General features: G+C 38.6%; 1 protein-coding gene across 5 annotated transcripts in view; it reads right to left on the bottom strand.

Moving 5' to 3' along the window:
* Window positions 1–20,273, bottom strand: part of znf462 (zinc finger protein 462) — a 60,048-nt gene that overhangs the window by 29,766 nt on the left and 10,009 nt on the right. The window contains exon 1 of one of the 5 annotated variants that reach the window (XM_038294965.1): window positions 18,694–18,998. The exons of the other annotated variants lie outside the window; for them this stretch is intronic. The gene's annotated coding sequence lies outside the window, so the exon portion shown is untranslated. Of the gene's footprint in view, window positions 1–18,693; window positions 18,999–20,273 lie in introns of those variants that run through there. 5 annotated transcript variants of the gene reach the window in all.

Here is a 20,273-nt window from a genome sequence, read left to right as displayed (position 1 = left end):
TTGAGTCCCTCCACTTTTTGAGCATGAGGTGATGTGATCAAATGGCATTAAATTGGACAATTTTACTGGAACAAAAGCTTTAAGTATGTAAATAGCCTTGCAATTGATTAAGGGATGGAGGGTTAGGCTAAAATCCTCTTTTTAAACCACTAAAAAAACTTTTGTAAGCTAGTAGTAACATTTAATAATAAAAAAAAAAATTCCTTTGTATTTAAATATAACCTAAGATAAAGCTCACCACCATTATCCTTCTTCGAAACAAGACAAGAGAACTCATCATTATCTCTATATCTTAAACCTAGGTTTAGGGCACAGTGGATGGTGCTCTAACAGATCTGTCTCAGAAAGGTTATTATTGAAGGGAAGACTTGTTAAGTGTTTAAATAGAGAAGGAAACCAGGTTAGCAAGTAGTTTTGTTAACACCTGTTGTTGAAACATATAGATCAGGGGTGTCAAAATGGTTCCAGGAAGGAAATAAGCAGTAGCACACCATTCATCTCATTAAGTTATCATGTTAAGACTGGCCTCACTTGAGATGCCTTGAGTCTGGAACGCTACTGCTTGGCTGGAAAGAAAACCAGCAGCCACATGCCCCTTTCTGAAACCAATCTGACACCCCTGGTATAGATTATGGTGGTCTAAAGATAAGAGGGATGGCAGATAGGCTTTAAACCTCAAAGACGTGGAGGAATGGTAGAAAATACCAGCTCGAAAAACTACAAACTACATTACTAAGAAGAGTTTGGTAGCTGGAAAAAAAGGATCTTCCATTGATTATTGGGAAGGGTTTAAACAATCCACAAGTTAATTTTCCTTTCATGGATGCCAGGGATTTCCTATTAAAAACAATCTTTTTGGCTGAAATAAATAATCATTTTAAATCTAGATTTTAAAGAATCAGAAATAACTTTAGTATTCAGAATCAACTGATATTTAAGCCAAACTTTTTTTTTTTACTTTGAGTTTGTTTTCAAATTTGACATGATCTAAACGAAGAGACTACTCCTCCCGCCCTACCTCCCAAACCTTAAAGGCTGGGTAGTGAAGCACACCAAGGGAACCAGCCCAACTGCCTGCATGTCCCTGAGCAACCAGTGGATCCATTGTTCTTCAGGGTCAGGTTACAGCCTCATCACATGTCCACACCCCTCTCCTGGCACTTTGCTCCTGTTTTGAACAAAGTTGGCTCCTGACACAAGGTTCCTTGACATGGATATCAAGAGAAGTCCTTTAGGAAGGAGGGGAGAGGAATACAGCCGTGAAGTGGGGAAGAGAAACCTCCTTCTCAGTCCACCATCTGCCTTGCAGTTGGCTGTGTCTTTTCAGCCAGTAAGTCTCTGCACCACACCAAGCTAATGGGCGAGATTGTGCAACTGCTTTCATCTAGTCAGCCGGGGCCCCAGCAGACAGCGCCTGAGCAGCTCAGATCCTCCTTTGAGCTGAGCTTCAAGGGCAGCCATTTTAGGAGCAGGCAATGTGTGCTTAGGTGTTCACAACATGGACCCGCAGATCTGATCCTCTTCCTGAAAGGCAGGCAGCCTGTCACTGGAGAGCTGCTGACAGAAATCTATCTGCCAGATGTACAGCCGTGTACCCGAGCCGTCTGCCCACACAGCTCAGCAGAAAACATCTCCCACTCTCACCAGGCTTGCTTTGCTTAGTCCTTTCATTTCTTGGGAACATTATCTAACGCATCAGGAGATTTTCAGAGAACTGGTTGATTCCCCCCCCACCCACCCTTCTCCCAGGGAAGGGAGAATAGGTCAGAGCAGGCAGCGTGCACCAAGAAAAAGAAAGTGGAGAGAGCTACTGCTTTTTGTAGAAGCTGCCAGCTAGCCTCCACGAGGGGGTCTAAAAATGTGAGGCATGTCTGAACTTCTTTAACTCGAATCTATCCAACCCTGAGGAGAAGCTGGAGCAAAAAAAAAAAGGAAAGGGAGAGGGGGGAGCAAAGCAGGGAGAGAGCATGACCGAGCCACCTGGTAGACCTTCACAAGACAAAGCCAGTAGACTGGGCTCCCCAGATTCCAAAGTCTACTGACGTTTGTTAATCACCAACCGGTCTCTCTGCATCAGCGAGCCCTGCCAGCAGTCACACCCTCTACTCAAACTGGCTGACAGCAGCTGCTCGGTCTGAAAGAGGGCCTTTGAATAAGCCAGCATTAAGCTGATTAGTAGTACAGAGGTTTTGTCCCTAACAGTGGGTTAGAGCTACCACCTCATACCCTCCCATGAGAGAGGAGCCCACAGACATGTTACATTATTATATGTCGGGGCATTCTGGCTGCAGATGAATCATCTGGCAAACAAGACAGGATGTGCGTCTTGTCAACCTGCACTGCCTCAATAATTAATGACCAGCTGATTGAAAATGACAGCCTGCTTTCTTTAAAAAAAAGAAGAAAAAAACAAGAAAAGCAGCCGATAGGAAAAATCGATTTCTGCAGAGATGAGATGACATCAGTGAGGAATCAATGCTTTTTTAGTTCAAAGGAAGTAATATAAAAAAATAAAACTAAATGTGAGAAGAACGCTTAAAAAAAACCCCACATGATACTTTGCTGAAGTCTGTTCAGATTTACCCAGAAGACCTCAGAGAAAGATCCCCATTGTGTCTGCGGAGGAGCAAGTTGGCTTTTTTTGCACAAAGAGGAGAAACTGGAGAGCAAAACTGCTGCATTGATCATGGTGCTAAAATAAAGGTTCACTGAAGCAGATCTGATGCCATGCTTATTCACTCGTAGACAGAAAACACCCTGCACAAGCAGGTAGAATGACAAAAAGTACAACAAAATAAAACTACCAAAAGCTTTGAAACATTACCTCCATACTTCAGAGAAAAACTAAAGCGAAAAAACTTGGAGGATTATTATTTAAATTCTCCTTACAAATATATAAGCTATCTGGAAAAAAAGGACAGAGCTTAAAGGATGCTAATGAATAGTTCTATATCAAATGCATGACTTAAAAATCTGGCAGTTCCAGGTTAAGCAGACCAGTCAAAAAGATCATGTTACAATGTTCTCATCTCCCTTACACCTTATATCCAATCATAACCACAAACCTCAACGTAACTTAATTTGATTTAATTTCAAAGACTTCATAGAACCAACTTCAGCTTCGATTACAGATGCATGTCTTTTGGGATATGTTACATTACCTGTCTCATATCTCATTCAAAATAGCTATGTTATTCAGAGCCATTTTCAAGATCTGTGCTGCTATATGTTTAAGCTGCTGGAAGACATAGGAACCACTTGTCCTCATCATGCTTCATTCTATGTTGTTTCTCCCTTTCTGCAGTATTTGTTAAAGGGAAACACTTTTTTTTTTTTTTTTTCATACGGCCCTTGATTTTACGTTATTACATCATGTTCTACTCAACTATATGATATTTGTGTCATTTGGAGCTGTTCTGAAGATATTCCGAACAGTTTAGTTTGTGCCTTCAAGTTGTTTGCCCATAGGAAGACGTTACTTGGATATAACCTAACTTCAGAACAGCTCCAAACGACACAAAACTCATATGGGTGAGTAGAACATGATGTAATAACATGAAATCAAGGGCCCAATGTAAAAAAAAAAACAAAAACAAAAAAACGGCGATTCCCTTTAAGTTCCACTTCATGTTCTCTCCGCTTTGTCTTGTCATAGTAGCCTCATCTGATCTGTCCTGTTCAGCTGTGTCTCCATCCTAGATGCTGCTGCCATCAACATCCTTGGTTATAGATGTTAGAGCTGAATTGAAGTTTATTGCAACTATTCCCGTCTTTGTTTGTAAAAAAAAAAAAATCACTCTAGCTCAATACATATGAATGAAGAACATCTCATGGCATTCATTTTCAATTTCTTTAACACTCTGTTTGCTTTGATTGTGTAATTTGACAGTCAGATGCTAAATCTTTGCAACGTACAGCTTTTTTCCAAGATCAAGTGCAGAGGAAAAGGATCCCCACAGCATGATGCTGCCATCACCATGTTTCACTGAGTTCTGAATTATCAAGTGTTTTTTCATTGAACCAAAGATTTTCTCCTAAATAAGTTAAAACTGTAGCAATTTAATATTTATATAACACCTTAGATGAAAAACATGATTCATTTTTTTACAAATAAAACTGCTGAAAGTCATTCAGACTATGAAACTAAAGTTAAACTCCTGGTTGCAGCATCTGGCAAAGCTGGGCCTCAAAAATTAAACACCAGGTCTGCAACAGGCTGAATGACCCAAAGGCCATAAAAAGTGGGAGGTTTTGCAGGCAGCGGGTTTTGGAGCTCTCCGCTTTGATGATTTGATCATAAATGCATCACAGCCACCAGAGACGAGGCGTCTGCTGTTTAACCCTACAAGACAAACAGGTTCACAACCAGCAGCTCCTGCATGTTGGCGCACTGACTATCTGTATAAATAACAGCTATTCAGCTTCTGAGATAGGGAGGTTTACACAGCCGTGCCAAAGAGAGTGCTCCTATATTTTCCCAGTAACCCATGCTACAGCATCTTCCTCCCTCATGTTGATCTTTACACTCATGGATAAATTATCTCATATTAGGACGCTGTTGCAAAAGATGTCAATTTATGGTATTTATGAGAGCATTTGACATGTAATGTGTGTTTCTAAAGAGTTTGGAGCTCTGTATAGATAAATAAGTTTAAAAAAAAGGGCAAAAGGTGTAGAAAGATCATGATGCAATCATTTATTAGACTAGTGATGAGTCTATGAGACTCAAAATTCACTGGAAGTTGAGAAAAGTTTAAAGAAAAACCAAATCCCCAGGTTATCTGATATTAGCTTCAGTTTTATGATAACAGAAGATAACTATATTGTTTTGGTCATCAGATTAAAGTATAAGGGAGCTTTGCAAAAATCTCTGAAAAACAGCTTCTCAAATAAGCAACAGGAAATAGTCAGAAACATTGATAAGGATAATGAATCAAGACCTGTTCAAAAAAGAACAAATTTAAGCTTGATTCCTTACCATCCAATATGCTACAGGTAACCCAGGTTAGCCAAGCCTTTTATAAAGGTGTGTTTACACCTGTTTAGAGTTTTGCTATCCACAAAATCTATACTTTGGGCCTAAAACAAAGTTAGCAGATTATATGTACCTGATGGACTTGTCTACAGAACATTTAAAAACTTTTTTACCTGCTGAAGTAGCATACAGAATTATGGTATTATTGTATTTAATTCAGAAAAATCTCAAAATGTGCTGACAGGAAACGCAAAATGTTTATTTAAGATATAGATGTAAGATAATATGTTTTTGGGTTAATCATCAATCAATCACTCATCATTTTCCCCCCTCTGATCTGCACGTAGCCAGTGACTTGGAATCTCAGACATTTCTGTAAAACTTAAGCCTGTGTTTTTTAAGAGATAATTCACGGTGGATTTGGAGGCACTTCTGGTCCTTCTGTGTTGGCTCTTAAGTTTTACAGAGCGGTCCGACTGTATCCAGGCTACGCAGATATTTATTCAGTGGAGTCCTCCCTCTTATTTATATTTCTTCCACCCTGAATACTGTTTTATTTGAACCAATAGCATCTTTTTGCTTCTCCAGTCATTTGGTAAACTGCAGAGGAAGCACAATCTTAACTTTCTCAGTCAACCTAACTTAAAAATGTATAGTTTATTCTAATGCTGCCTTGCATACAAGAGGAGCTGCCATCCTGATGAGCTTGTATGTACAATGCTTTTATTCTGACTCTTCTTTGGAGATCATGCTGTAGACTGAACACTGTGGAACAATTAAACATACTGCTTGAATTGGCTAGAGCTACCAGCAGGTGTTTTCATGTTAAGAGATATCTGGGACACTCCTCAATACAATCAATTTTCAGAGACTTCAAAATCTTCAGCCAGAAAAAAACAAAAACAAACCTATCATTACCTATCATTCTAAACCCTCCAAATCTTCAAACAAAAATACAATAAGATTATACATCCAGATTTGTGATTCCTGAACAAAAGACGTAGACAAAATTATAAAATAATAAACATTTAACAATTAAACCACTTGTAGCATCAGAACTTTCTAATTCAGTTCTGAATTACTGACTCTTACTTCTTCTTAGATGCAAAAAAACATAAAAGTCCAAATTTAATTGACAGTTTCATCTGATGATCCTAATAAAGCCTGTCGCTTTCACAGTATGAAGAACCTTTGCACTCTTATTGTATGTGAAGGATCAATTCTTGGTGTTCAAATAAAGCATCTGCTGATGCAAGTGAGGGCCAAGTGGAGCCACAGCAAGAGGTATCTGTTTTGGCACCTTGGCTTTAATCATTCTCTTTCCCAGATACAACTGAGAGACTTTGAAAAAGAGCAATGAGCTCATGTAAGGCCCCTATTTCAAAGTCAAAGTTGTATCTTCTTCTGCAGGTTATTCTAAACCTGGTGATCATTAGAAGGTTTGTTGAAATAGAAAATCATGCCCCTGTCTACATCTACAGTAGATAACCTGGTATGAAAATGTGTGAAATTGAAACACAAAGGAGTGGTTAATAATCAAAACTTTGAGAGGTTGAATAATGAAAGGCACTGTGGTGGTTTTCTTGGGTGATTTTGTAAAATATTGGAGGACAAATTTAGATTGTAAAACTCTAAATTAGGTTGATTTGAAACAATCGAATGAGAGGAAATCAAACTACTATCGTGATCAACATTTGTTACACATTGTATGTATCAATGCATTCAGCTATAGAGGGGAAAGTTGAAATTTGAATACAAATAGTTTGGGTGCCTAATTTAGCTTATTGGTATCATATTTCACAATGCCTGGTTGTCACTAAGTTTAAAAAAGATTTGAAATAAAATACAAATAAACAGGACTCTCCCTGCCTCCCTCAAAGTGTTGCAAAAATGCATTAAAATGATACATCCAAAATTCATGACTATATTCAAAAAATTAACTAAAAAACATAGCAGAACTAAAACCAACCCCCCAAAAAAGGAGCTTGCCACTCTGTTCTAATTGATTACTAGTAAAGAGTCATTTAGCAATGTTTAATTAGAGTGTTTCCAGAACGCTGGTGGTAACATTGTTCTATGTGATAAAAACATCTTATGAGGGGCACCAACAGTGTAGAACAGGGATGTCAAACTGGTTCCAGAAAGGGCCATGTGGCTGCAGGTTTTCTTTCCAACCAAGCAATAGCACACCAGACTCCAGTCATCCTATCAAGTGAGTCCAGTCTTAACATGATGACTTGATGAGATGACTGGAGTCTGGTGTGCTATTGCTTGGTTGGAAAGAAAACCTGCAGCCACATGGCCCTTTCTGGAACCAGTTTGACATCCCTGGTGTAGAACAAAGGATAATTTCCCTAAACTACAGGTACCATCCATCTGAAATGTTTTAACAAGATTTAGTTCCCAAATGATGGAACAAATTCTGCTGGTTAAACTATTTTTGATAGACTGACATTGAAAACATTAATTTAGTTTTATTAGTAGACCCCATTATCAGCACCAAACACAAACACCCACATAGCCAACTGACTCCTTCTGCACATCTTGAAGCTGAACATTTTCAAGGAAAAAGCTCTCTGATCAAAGAAAAATTCTCTTCTAATGTGCGTAGAAAGCACTGCGAATGTCTCCGCCATGGCAGTAATGTTTGAAACCATCAGGAAACATCTGAAAATATGAGAAAATAAAATGTTCTTCCAACTTTCAGTCCTCAATTTGTGTTAACCTGCTAAGTCCAAGCAAGTTTAGAGAGACTGTGTTCTTTAAGGAGACATTTCCATACGGTTATGGGGTAAAGTCAGCATCAATTAAAGCTATAGGTGTAGAATCTGCCTTTATCACAGGTTGTATAAAACTATCAATAAATATGCAATGTCAATTTGGCAGTTTTGAATAAAAACAATTGTTTGAAAGTGACCCAGCACTTAAATATATTGTTACTATGAGGTCTGATTACAGCCCAAATCTAGTCTCAACTCTCATAGATAGGAATCGCTTAGCTGCAGTGAACTACGTTGGACTGAGAGCTAACGGGCACCAAGGACACTTAGTCAATGCTGGTCCAAGGAGAAATGTGCAATGGCATGTTGGTGGGTTAGGATGAGGGTACAACTCTGGTCTACAGAGCAGCAAAGAAATTGCTGCTAGATACTGTAGGGCACCTTTAGGTCTGGTGGACTTCATGCCTTAAAGGGTCAAAGCTGTTTTGGCAACAACCAAAGAACCAAAACCGTGTTGTTTGTGCTTATGGTTGCGGTTTGGGTAGGGGTGGTGTGAGTCTTTGACGAATTACATGGAGATTATTTTCTCTCAAACAATCTAGCTGCCCAAGGCAGCCCCACTAATGAACAATCACTCGCTAGAAAACAGACTCGGTCAGAGGGAGAAGCCAAAGCAGCACAAACAAGGTGACTTCCACAGTCGAGGCTTCTTTTGAGTTACAGAGTCACCGCAGACATGGCCTGAGGGTAAGGACGACTGAGTCAGCCCTTCCACATGTGTGGGAAATGTTATCACACCCCTACTGTTGGAACTCTCACAAGTTTATTAAACGTTTACCCTCAGAATGCAAGTTGTCTAATCCACAATTTATATTTTCTCACATCCAATGCCTAGAAAAGGCAGTGGAAACATTTCTGTGACATTAGGGAACAATGAATGCCACAGATCATCTGTGGAAAAAAAAATTCTGCTCAGAAGGAATGAAATAACAATGTTCTTTTAGAACTAGGGTTAAGGTACTTAGTTAGCCAGTGATGTAATGTATTTTTTCATTTACAGAAAGAGCATAAACCAAAGCAAAGTATCTGACCCCTCACTGAGTGACTGGTAAAATTGTTGCTTTTCAGCTACTGAAACCCTTTTTTTTTTTAAAGCAGTCCAAGTAAAAGCCAGAAATGTTGGCTTACCTATTTAAACACAGGCTACTTCACTATTCCCTTAATTGAAAAATGAAAAAAATAACAACGATAATCAGTTTAGAAAATTCAACCACATTAAAAAAAAACATTTGTGCTGCAGGAACTTTCAGTGTTCTGGTTTTTGTTTAGGGGGCTAGCTCTTAAAAAATTTGAAAAAATACAGTTTTGTTTTAAATCTTTCTGCCGAAACGAAATGCTTGGGCAATTTCTTGCATGTTTCAGAACCCCATATAAAGAACTAAAGCACACCCAGTCACCAATATTTACTAGCTGGCCATAAAAATGACGGATGATAAACTAGTCTAAGCAGCCGGATGTGAACCAAAATTATATCAATTTGCCAGTTTGTCAGATTGCCTGAAAGGCAGGTAGCAGCTTGAAGACCCAAATACAAGAATAAAATCAACCAATTCAGTGATGAGCGTTTCAACACATTTACAATGTCATTATGTTTTTAATCGTGAACAAACATGGGATGCTACTGGCTCTGAGACCACAGCTAAAGGGTAGCCAGGAATGCAATTCACACCTTTACTATCAGCTAACGTGGGTCTATGTGGCACCAAATTACCAGCCCTGCAATAACCAATCAGCGGGCAGAGATTGCAGGCACAACCTTAAAGAATGAGTTTACAGTTCGGGTGCCAATGATCTTCATTTCCTAATACTTTTCCCCTAAAAGAAGGGAATATCAATAATCTCTGACACTATATTCTTCCATAAAAAACACCAGATCTTTTTAGCAAATTATTTTTTTCTAAAAACCAAATTTACCTCTGATATTGTTACCATTATAAAGGTTAAATGAACATTTTGTATTCAAGTTAAAATCTGCAACCTCATCTTCAAAGTTTGAACAGCAAATAAAGGATTTCCTGTGGGTCTCCCACGCGTGACTTTTAGTTATACTCCAGTAGTGAAATATGGTTCTGCTTAAGATGGAAGAAATTTACATTTTCATTTGTGTATAATTTCTCCTGGTCAAACAAATGTAATAAAACTTATTAGCTCATATTTGCACTAAATTACCCATAGCCCCGATGTAAATAATATTGTTTGACCCTCTAATTGATAAACTTACTTCCATTAGTTTATATCAGATAAAAATAATCAATGCATCAGATTATGGTATTACTCATAAATCATATAGGCAACCCAACTGGATTTGAGTGTAAGGTGGAATCCTAAATTAAATTTAGTTGTAAGGTATCATTATGAATCTGTCTCTTATGAATAAGAGTTAATGTTTTTGTGAGGCCCAGAGATAAAAAAAAAAAATCCACTGACTTTTGGGAAGGGGGTAAATACATGTTGGCATAATATTTCTGATAAAATGCCAACAAGTATGATTCTGAATGTGGCGTTCTTTCACATTTCAGCTCTTGAGAGATCAACATTTCCCTTTAGGAGCCTTTTTGGGAGAGTTAAAGGGATTTTAAATCTAAAGACCACTTCACTTGATCCACTGAAAACACAATCATATGTTAACACATTTAAACTATTGTGATTTCTGTAAACAAAATTAGCAGAAATGTTAAAACAGTGCAATATCTCTGCTAGTAGACAGTATGTTTTATTTCTTATGTTTTAGGCTCTAGTGGCCTTTATTTTTGGTAATTATGCAGACAGGAAACAGGATTAGAGAGACAGAGGGGAAGACGTGCGTCCAAATGTCACCATGCCGGGACTCAAACCTATGATGGCCATGTTGAGCACTAAGCCTCTGCACATGAGTTGGTGCCCCCTGCATCAACACCACACCCAGGCAGCATGTACTTTGACAATCAACCACAAATGCATGCCTACAAACACCATGTTCACACCAGGACAAAATCAGCACCTTTTTAAAAAAACGATTTAGAAAAAGAAAACACACAGAAAACGCAAAAGCAGCATTTTTAAATCTTTCCATTCTGGGAACCGGTGTCAAAATTAGATCCCAGAAACGTGGACGGGCTAAACACCAATCTGGGCTGGTACCAGAGCTTCCACATATCAGGAGATTCTGTTTTTTTGTGGTAAAAATATGGATATGCTGCTTTGGAGAAAAAGCAAGCTCCAGTGGTCTCCACAGAGAGCCCAAACACAAAAAGACCTTTTGGTTTTTAACAAAAAGGGCCTAAATCTGCCAAGGTAAAAAAAACATATTACTACTTACAGGGAAATCTTGTCAAACACCAAAACTCAAAGTTAGTCATCCAACTAGTTATCTAGTTTACATTTTAATTTAAGGCCAAAGAAAGATAAATACCGTTTTAACAGAAGTGTCCCCTTACTGGTCATGTATCATTCTAATGGTTTTACATATATAGAGGGATATTCCACTAAATACCCATTACATATCAAAAAGAAAACAAAAAACCCCCCACAAATATTAAAATTTGAGCAAAGATGTGTTCAATTGTCCTTCAGTGGATTTAGGTTATTTCAAGATGTTTATTACTTTATAATCCCAGACTGACTGAATGCTGCCCAGATCCAGATCAGGATGAGGTGGGGGGAGGGGAGGCTGGGCATCACCATCTGTTGCAGGACTTCTTTTCTTCTTGCTGATGAAGAAAACATCGACTACTATGTGGGTTTAGGGTTTCTATTCTGCTGCAGAACAGATTTGGACATAATAAGAGATCCATGATGGTGGATGTGACGGGCCAGAACTGAACAGTCAATTTAAGGAAGACCATATCTAATGCAGTGATAAATTAGCTCACAAAACAGATACATTATTATATATTAACTTAATACTTTGCAATTTAATCTTAAATACATATCTTGTCCTTATCCTCGATGAGCATATCTGCCTCAGCTATGGTGTGATAAGGACCAGGTAGACATGCGCTGACCTCATTCTTCTCTGACTGTGATCAGAACAGAGCCCTTCCCTAAAATGACGTGATCACATGGTGCGGCTCATTTGAGGAAGTCTGAATACAGAGAGATGAAACATCGATCCCACCTGCCTGATCAATGAGACGGGCCTGTTTCAGAAGAGATGTGAGGAATCAATGTTTGCTATGAACATTGTGTCATAGCATTCATCAGTCGACTCCTCAAATTAAATAGAAACTATGAGAATGACATTAAGATAAAGGGTGTAAATGACTTACAATAGCAATTAGATTATAGATCTGAGTATATTCTACTAGAATTTTTAAAATAAGTAATTATAATCTAGAGAACAACCCTCAATTAGTTCAATAGATTTATTACCGCTATATCAACCAGTAAAGTACTATTAGATTTGAGTCTGTGAGAGGCATATTTCAAAAGGTCTGAGTGTCTTAGCGATATCAAAATGGTCCTAAGAATTTGCGGACAGATCCCACTTTTTAGGGATTTTACCAATCAGCCACAGGGGACATCCATTCGTCATTTCCACACCAAAAAACAAAGTCCTTCATGAAGGAAAACAGCTTTGATTTCAAGACCACACCTATTGTGAAACGAGATCTGGCACATGCTTCCTCTTATGAGTCAAAAGTTCAAAACCATCTAATGAAACCCATCTTTGCTCAACACAGACAACCAACCGTTTGTTTTGTTTCTGCTGCTGCAACTCTCTCCGATTTAATTTCACCAGCAGGTTTTTGTTGTTATAGACAACGCTTGTTCATGGTGGTCAACGCGCGTAGTTTACGTTAAGGAAATAACTGTAAGGTTTTTCACACAGATGCGTGTCAAATTGAATACTGCATTTAGAGGAGGTTTCAATAAACTAAGTGTTATGTTCGTGTTTATAAATCTTCACCAGTTTTTGAAGGGTTTAAGCAATAAAGTAACAAAAAAAAAGAATGGGTATCATTGTTTTTCTTAGATACTGCTAAACTTACGTTCACACATAAAAAAGAACTCCAAATCCAAATGTAAAATTTGCAAGAAAAATAACAAAAGAGGTCAAAAGATCTCTAATCCCACTATCACCTCAATCTGCATCGCCATGCAGGTGGTCAGAACATCGCTCCGGTAATCTAGACCAATAACGAGCCTAACGACTGCCCGTTACGCCTGTTTCGGTTCAATTTGCATGTTTTCTAAGCCATAACAAATTTTTTGTTGGGCTGTTCTGTAAAACCTGGAGATCCCCAGTGCTCCAGACATCTTGAATTGAGAATGCTTTCTGGATGGGAAGGGAAAGGTCTTCAAACTTGGAGAAAAAAAATGTCCAGTGGTTTTGTTGAAATTTTTTTGGAAGATCAAAAGACAGCAGCTTTGCCCCGTGAGAGCAAAAAAGCTTTAGAAGACAAGACAAACTTGAGCCTCATCATGCTACCTAAAAATGAAAGTTGTTGACTTTAGTATGAATTTGAAAAAAAAAAGTGTTTATTCTGTTTTAAAGAGAATTGTGATGTTTTAGAGCAGAATTAGCATCCTTAAATGCGTTTGTGTCTCATTAATGGTATTGCCTTCAGTGTTGGGCATGTTACTTTGAAGGACAAACTAGTTACAGTTACTTCTCCCAAAAAGTAGTTGGTAACTCATCCCAGGTAGACTGTATGTTCAATAATTTTATGTCAATAAAAGCAAACGATAACAGTATACCACGCAAGAGATTTCATTATAACAGGAGAAGTAAAGTCCAATGTATTGCAAAACTAAGGCGCCATGTTGTTAGTGTTGTGAAAGGCTGGGATGATGTGAGGTGCTTCATCAGATAAGAGTTGCTTGTAACCAACGTGGATAAGGCCTTTGTTCCTGGGCACATGGTGCAAATCACAGCAACCTTTTGCCTTTGCGTTTAGTAAGCATCTCTCTCTCTCTTGCTGTTTGTCAATCGAGTTGTAGTAATGTTCCTTATTATTTTATAAGCAATATAATGTCAATACCAAAACGAGAAAATAAGTTAGACTGATTACGTTGAAAAAAAACAAAAAAAAACTAATGGCATGGTTATCTAATGGAGTGATTATATAAACCAGTTATTCCGATTACTGATTATTAGCAAATTATCAGTATTTCTGCAGGTTGTGCCTGTACTCATATGATGAATTTTGGTACATAAGGTTTATGACAACTAGGGCTGAAACAATTAATTGTATTAATTGTGAATAATTGATTATTGAAATAATTCAGTAATTGATTAATTGTTAACTGGATTATAGAGACTCTAAACATAAATTTAGCTCACAGATCAACCCACTTAGAATTGTGAAAAAAATCTATAAATATTTTGCATTTAAGATAAAAAAACAATGTTTTTGTCTGTCAATATGCTCTATCCAGAACTCCCCAAGCGGGAAAGTTTGAGCTTCACCTTTTTCAATTTAGTAAAAAGTCTTCTTTAAGGTAACTTTGGCTATCCAATTATTAATTGATAAATCAATTAATTAATTAGGTCACTCTAGTGGCCCTCAAACCTTTCTTGCTTGGCCTATATTCAGCTTGCAAGAACATTTTTATCCCCCGCTCCCCACCTGAGCAACCTTTTCATCAGTTAAACAAAGAAAAGTCAACAACAGTTAATTACATATTGTAATAAATAAACTACAATCTCTTTTAGGTGACAAAACTACCGCCTTTAATATGCAAGTATCCTAACTGTGTATCAGTATATTATACTTGAACAATACATCTCAGTAGGGGTCATTAATTCAATTCGTTTCTACCTCACCAACCCCCAAACCCCCATTCAACTGCAGCCCCCCAATGGTGCACAACCCCCACTTTAACAAACGCTGGGTTATTGTAAAAGCCTTTACTCTTCTTCAGATAAATCAAGCACAGTTTTGATAGCATATGATGCTGTCAGGAAGTAAATAAATAAATTCAAATGTATGTGCACTGACTTTCTTTAAAAAAAATGAGAACCCAGTGAAACAGACTGGAACACAAAAAAACAACTGACGTTGTTTTCTAGAAAACAAAAACTATGACCTAAACTGGAAAAAAAATCAAAATCTAGATAAGTCATTGCTTCTTAAAATAAGTGCATTTGTTCTTGAATTGAGAAGGTAAAAGAGACATTTTGCCAATGGAACAAGACAATTACATTTAAAATAAAACACATTTACGGTATATTGTCTTATTTGAAGTGCATTTTATCTAAATATCTTATTTTAAGCATAAAAATACTAATTCCTTTGGCAAATCATCTCATTTACCTACTCAAAATACACTTATTTCAGAAATTTTAACTTATTTCTAGATAATTTTTCTAGTGTACAGTATCCTAAAGAGGTCTCCCATATTCTCTCCAAAAATCACAACAGACAGCTGCATCTGTGGAATCTCAAGCAGCTCTTAACCTCTCTAAAAACCTTCGTTTAGGACATTACCCTTTTTCTTGGGTTTCTTGTGTTGATTCTTTCTCCAAATTTAAGGAACTTTTATCCCCTCCAACTTAACAGCTGTGCAGTTTGGGGTTTTCATCTGCACTCCCATGTCTCAGTGCTCCACATTTGCTAATTTAGATTTCTACCTTGATTCCCTCAGACCATAATTTCTGCTTCCTGGCTTAGAAGATGAACCACATACCCAGAGAAACAAAAATTAAAATAGACCTCTTGGTCAGAAGACATCTGTAATGTTGCTGCGTTTAGGAGAGCTGAGAAGAGTCCAGAGCACGTAGGACTCAAGCTAAGTGCAAGTCACAGAGATTCAACCATACAGACCTTCAGTTATTTTTAGCCTTGCTGTGGGCCTCTTCATGGTTTTTTCTTCTTCAAAGCTTCCTCTTAATAGGACCATCCATCACAGAAAGATGACCTCAAACAGACATGGCCTTCATTTGGCCATTTTGTCACCATGTTTCTGCAATCATTTAAGGGCTTAAATCAAATTTATTTTCTAAATTTGTGATTTGGTTCCCTTTTATCAAAGTTCACTTCTACGTATCTTTAATAGCTTCAAGCTTTCTGACAAGACTTTAGTGCACATTTAGAAGATCTGGTCTATGACTCCAGTCCACCTCAGAGGAGCCATAAATACATGTGCAGAGCCTTTCAGACACTGCAGTCCAGCAAGATTTGCTGATCTGTCTCCTGCCTGACCTTCACTTGTGTCACATTGAGAGCAAGTAGGAGAGAGAAACAGCTCATGGCAGCAGGATAGGGGGCCCTTCCTTAAAGATTACAGCTAAAGAGGATTTTGTCTGCAAAGTTTGCCGCTTCATTGACACCCTAAAAAGAAAAAAACAGATCCAAAAAACGTTCTCACTGTCAGCTTGGTTAATGCATAACAGCTGAACACATGCCACCTCTGTAATGGAGGACAACTAGCAGAGCCATTTTGATCTTTGAACCTCAAAGCATTCGGCTGACTGAGGGCTCCAAGCTAGTCGTGAGATCAAAAACAGAAGGAAGGTGGAAGGGAGGAGGGAGACAGCTGTGTCTCCAACATGGCTTCCTGCTTGGAAAAGTACAACCATCAACCCAGAACCTTTATTTTTTTTTTTTTTTTTTTTTTTTACATATCAACATCTGGATCTTCTATACTGTAAAGGGCTCCTTTACAGTTTCCATTTTACTTCTTTACTGTGTTTCAGATAACTAGGTGTAAAATCTTTAACTTGAAAAGGATTGTTTAGTAGTTAGATTTAATATCCATGCTAGATTATAACACAATGCAGCTTCAGTTGAAGTAGCAGCAAGGTTTAATTTTTACTGTTTTTTGAGGGGTCTCAGCTGACAGGGTTCTACATCTATAACACGTAAACTTGTCTAACCAGAACTGGAGTATCCTACATCCATTCTTCTCAATTTGGAATAAAAACAGCCTTATCATTAGAGGTACTTGGCTTTCCTTTAGTGTTATTTATCAACTATTTGTCAACTATTTGCAAGGTAAACACTATTGGTACTAAATCTGTTCCCTTTTAGGAAGGATAATTATTATTCATATTTTTTTAATTCAAAGCCTGTTATCAGACTGCTTTTATACTATCAAAATAGCATCTGTACTTTTCAGGCCACCCGTCCATCCATCTGTCCATTCATCCACCCATCTTCTTCCACTTAGTCCTGTAAGGGTTGCTTTGGGGCTGGTGACCATCTCCTATAGTCTAGAGGTGGTGTACACCCTGGACAGGTCACCAGTCTGTTGCATGGCAACACATGCACACACAATTTCAAACCATCATGCACACACACATACATACAGACAGATACTTAAGGACAATTTAGAGAAGCCAATTAACCTAACAGTCATGTTTTTGGACTGTGGGAGAAGGCTGGAGTACCTGGAGAGAATTCATGCATGCAGGGGGAGAATGTGCAAACTCTATGCAGAATAATCAAGGGCCATGAAACGAACCCAAACCTTGCTAACCACTGCCTCATCATGCAAACAGTTCAACATAGAAATGGTGATGAGGCATTATACTGTAAGGATGTTTTTCAACAGAATGGACTGGGACACGTTTCAAACTCAAGGTAAAGACGGATGATGCTAAATACAACAATATTCTTGAACAAAACATGTCAGCATACCAGTGATGTGAGACTAGGATGAAGGCTCACCTACCAGCAGGAAAATGATCCGAATTATACTGTTAAAGTTACACTCTAGTCTTAAAGGAGCTGGTCTATTCAAAGCCCGGACCTAAATCCAACTGAGAATCGATGGTTGGACTTGGAAGATCACTATTCACAAGCAAAAACCATCCAACATGAAGGTGTGGGCATAAATCCCAGTGGCAAGATGTAGCAAGCTGATAGAGACTCAAAAGGTACTGGCAGCCATTATTGCCCAAAGAGATGGCTCTTCATTTTAATGCCGAAGTTTTCAGTTTTTCATTTTTTGCCTACATGCGTTTGCTTTGCAATAAGCTAAATGGCATGGCTTCAAAGTTGTGGGTCTGTTTTTTTTAATTTATTTATTTATTTATTTTTTATATGAAATGGTGCAAACTCTAAACTACTTGTTTTAGTGCCAGATGGTGAGGCAACAAAACCTGAAACAGGTTGAAAACTTTTGTAGGCCACTGTAAGGTCTGGAAAACTAAGCATCATCCCTTACTGATTATTACACCAATCCTGATGGGAAAACTGTTAGAAGTAAAAATACTTTAAGGTTTTTTAGACAAGATTCTGAACTATGTGTGTTGAGCTCTTTATCAGTGGCAGATGGTTACCTAGTGTCACCCATGCAGTGAGATTAGTGAACCTGTTCTCCTCTTTGCAGTCCTACATTACCAGCTAAGACATTCCCTTTGCTAATATTTCAAGCTCTTCCTCTCCACATTTCTCTCTAAAGCTGCACTAGAAAAAAAAAAAAGAAGGAGAAAGAAGCTGGCCATCATGGAACAAGTAACCTTGCTCCAAGGGTAGCCTTTGTGCTCTGCAAAGGGCTCAGATTGTTCCTTCTGAAAAGAGGGACGACTGCAGCACACAGCACTTGGAGACATTTGGTTCCCTTTTGCTCAGATGATAATGACCAGGCAGATTACCAAAAAGCAGGCATTCAAGGGCCATCTTCTGTGCTGTTACCATCTTCAGGTTGTCATGGTGAAGACTCGCCACCAAGATAAATATAATCAGAATATGATCCTTTACATCTGCATCCAGATTTGATTCTCACAGAAGTATTTATGTGACCTTCAGTGTTGAAACATTCAGAAAACATCAAGCTGGTGAATTCCTCACTGAAAGCCTCCTGGGTATGAAGGTTAGATAAAAATACCCTTATGCATCAATCGCTTTATTCATTTAACAAACTCACCACCCCCTCCAGTAAAACCATGAACCTTTCCATAGCTGCCTGAGTGAAAATAGCTCCCAACACAAATCAAGATGAAATGAGGAAGCAGGTCAACTGAGCAGTAACCTGAAAGTCTTCTGCTCAGCCTTCTCTTAGTATAGTCACCTCACTTGGCTGCTCTGGCGTCTCTCCCTCTCGAGGCTTACAGAATTATCTTCTGCATCAGAGCTGAGGCTGGGCCAACGCTCCACACAGAGGACTCCATTTCACACAGCCAGACCCCGCAGCGGCCAAGGAGACACAGCCAATCGCGCCGGAGTATCAGAGGCACGGCCAGCCAGCCATTTTGTGCTCCTCAAGGTCTTTGACCGTCCTGCTCGAGCAGAGTGGAGGAGCTGCTCGCCTCTGCTATCCTGTTACACAGATGGAAGTGTTTAGCTTTAAGAGCGCAGACCTGAGCAAGCAGCTTCCCCTCCTGCCGGTTCCTTCTGCAGGCAGTCATGACCGAGACGCAGAAAGCAGAAGTGAGATGTGTGGTTTTGTTCTCAGCAACCATGACAGAAGCTGAAGACAGAAGCTTCCAAATTCTGGTTTTCTTGCTTCTTAATACAGAATGTTTAGCAGTGCTGCCATCATTTAACCGTCAAGACAACACGTGGAAACTTGAGTAAATAAGAAATTTGGGTTACCAAATAGAATCAGTGAGAAAAGCATGGAAAGCATGATGGATGAATCTCAGGGCAGTCCTCTGCAACATGATTCAATATTCCATCCAAAAAAACCAATGAAGAGCACAATTTAATTAATAGCTCCAGGCGTGATTATTTTTACTATCATACCAGGGAAGGTAGCTGGATATTTTTAGTTTACCCGAGAGCTTTCTTCTCTTGAGGTTTAACATGACAAAAAAAACAAAAAAAACGACAAACTAAACACATATACAGGTATGTTAAACAGCAAAAAACAAGCATGTCCAGCCAGAGCATATCCACTGTCGGATGGGAGAGCTGAGTCAGAGCTCCTAAAACTGAAGCGCATCAGCTCCTGCATAGGGCTAAACAAACATGGCCGAGGAGACAAGGACAGACCTCACAGAGAAACCAGGAAGTGCTTTTCCACAAGGACAATTAGTCCAGGAAACCTGACATTCCATGCAGCCATGGAAGATCTCTGCTCCAAGGAAACGGTTGCCTCGCTCAAATCAATCTGCTGTAGTTTCTCCTGGATTCCACATCATTTCAGAAAACAATCTGCTGCTATTTTGGACAAAATGTCCCTATGATACAGCTACTTGATAAAGTATTCAAGCCCCATAAACAACTTGAGATTTTTTTCATGCCACAAGCTAAAACTGCAGTATAATGCTTTGAGATTGTGTGTTATGCCAATGCAAAGCACACCTATAGTCTAAAGGTTTTGTTTTATTTATTTTTTTGCAAATTTAATTTAATTGTGGACTGAAAAAAACTGTAATCTACCCGGAAATGAAATCCTCTGCAACCAATTTGCTTCTGACGTCGACTAGCAGGTAAACAGGGTCCACCTGTCTGTGTTCTAACCTCAGTTTAAATAAAACGGTTCTGGGAATGCCCAGAGGTTTGTTAGAAAACATTAGTGAACAAACAGAATCATGGAAACCAAAGAACACGGCAGACGGCCCGCGAGAAAGCAACGTTTAAAGCAGTATTAACTTCCAAAACAATCAGTATGAGCTTGGAGCATCTCATAGACCGCTGCCTGAATGA

The sequence above is a fragment of the Cyprinodon tularosa genome, unplaced genomic scaffold, assembly GCF_016077235.1.
Source record: "Cyprinodon tularosa strain WSP-4 unplaced genomic scaffold, ASM1607723v1 ctg349, whole genome shotgun sequence".
Lineage (NCBI taxonomy): Eukaryota > Metazoa > Chordata > Actinopteri > Cyprinodontiformes > Cyprinodontidae > Cyprinodon > Cyprinodon tularosa.
This window is presented reverse-complemented; position numbering and strand designations above follow the sequence as displayed.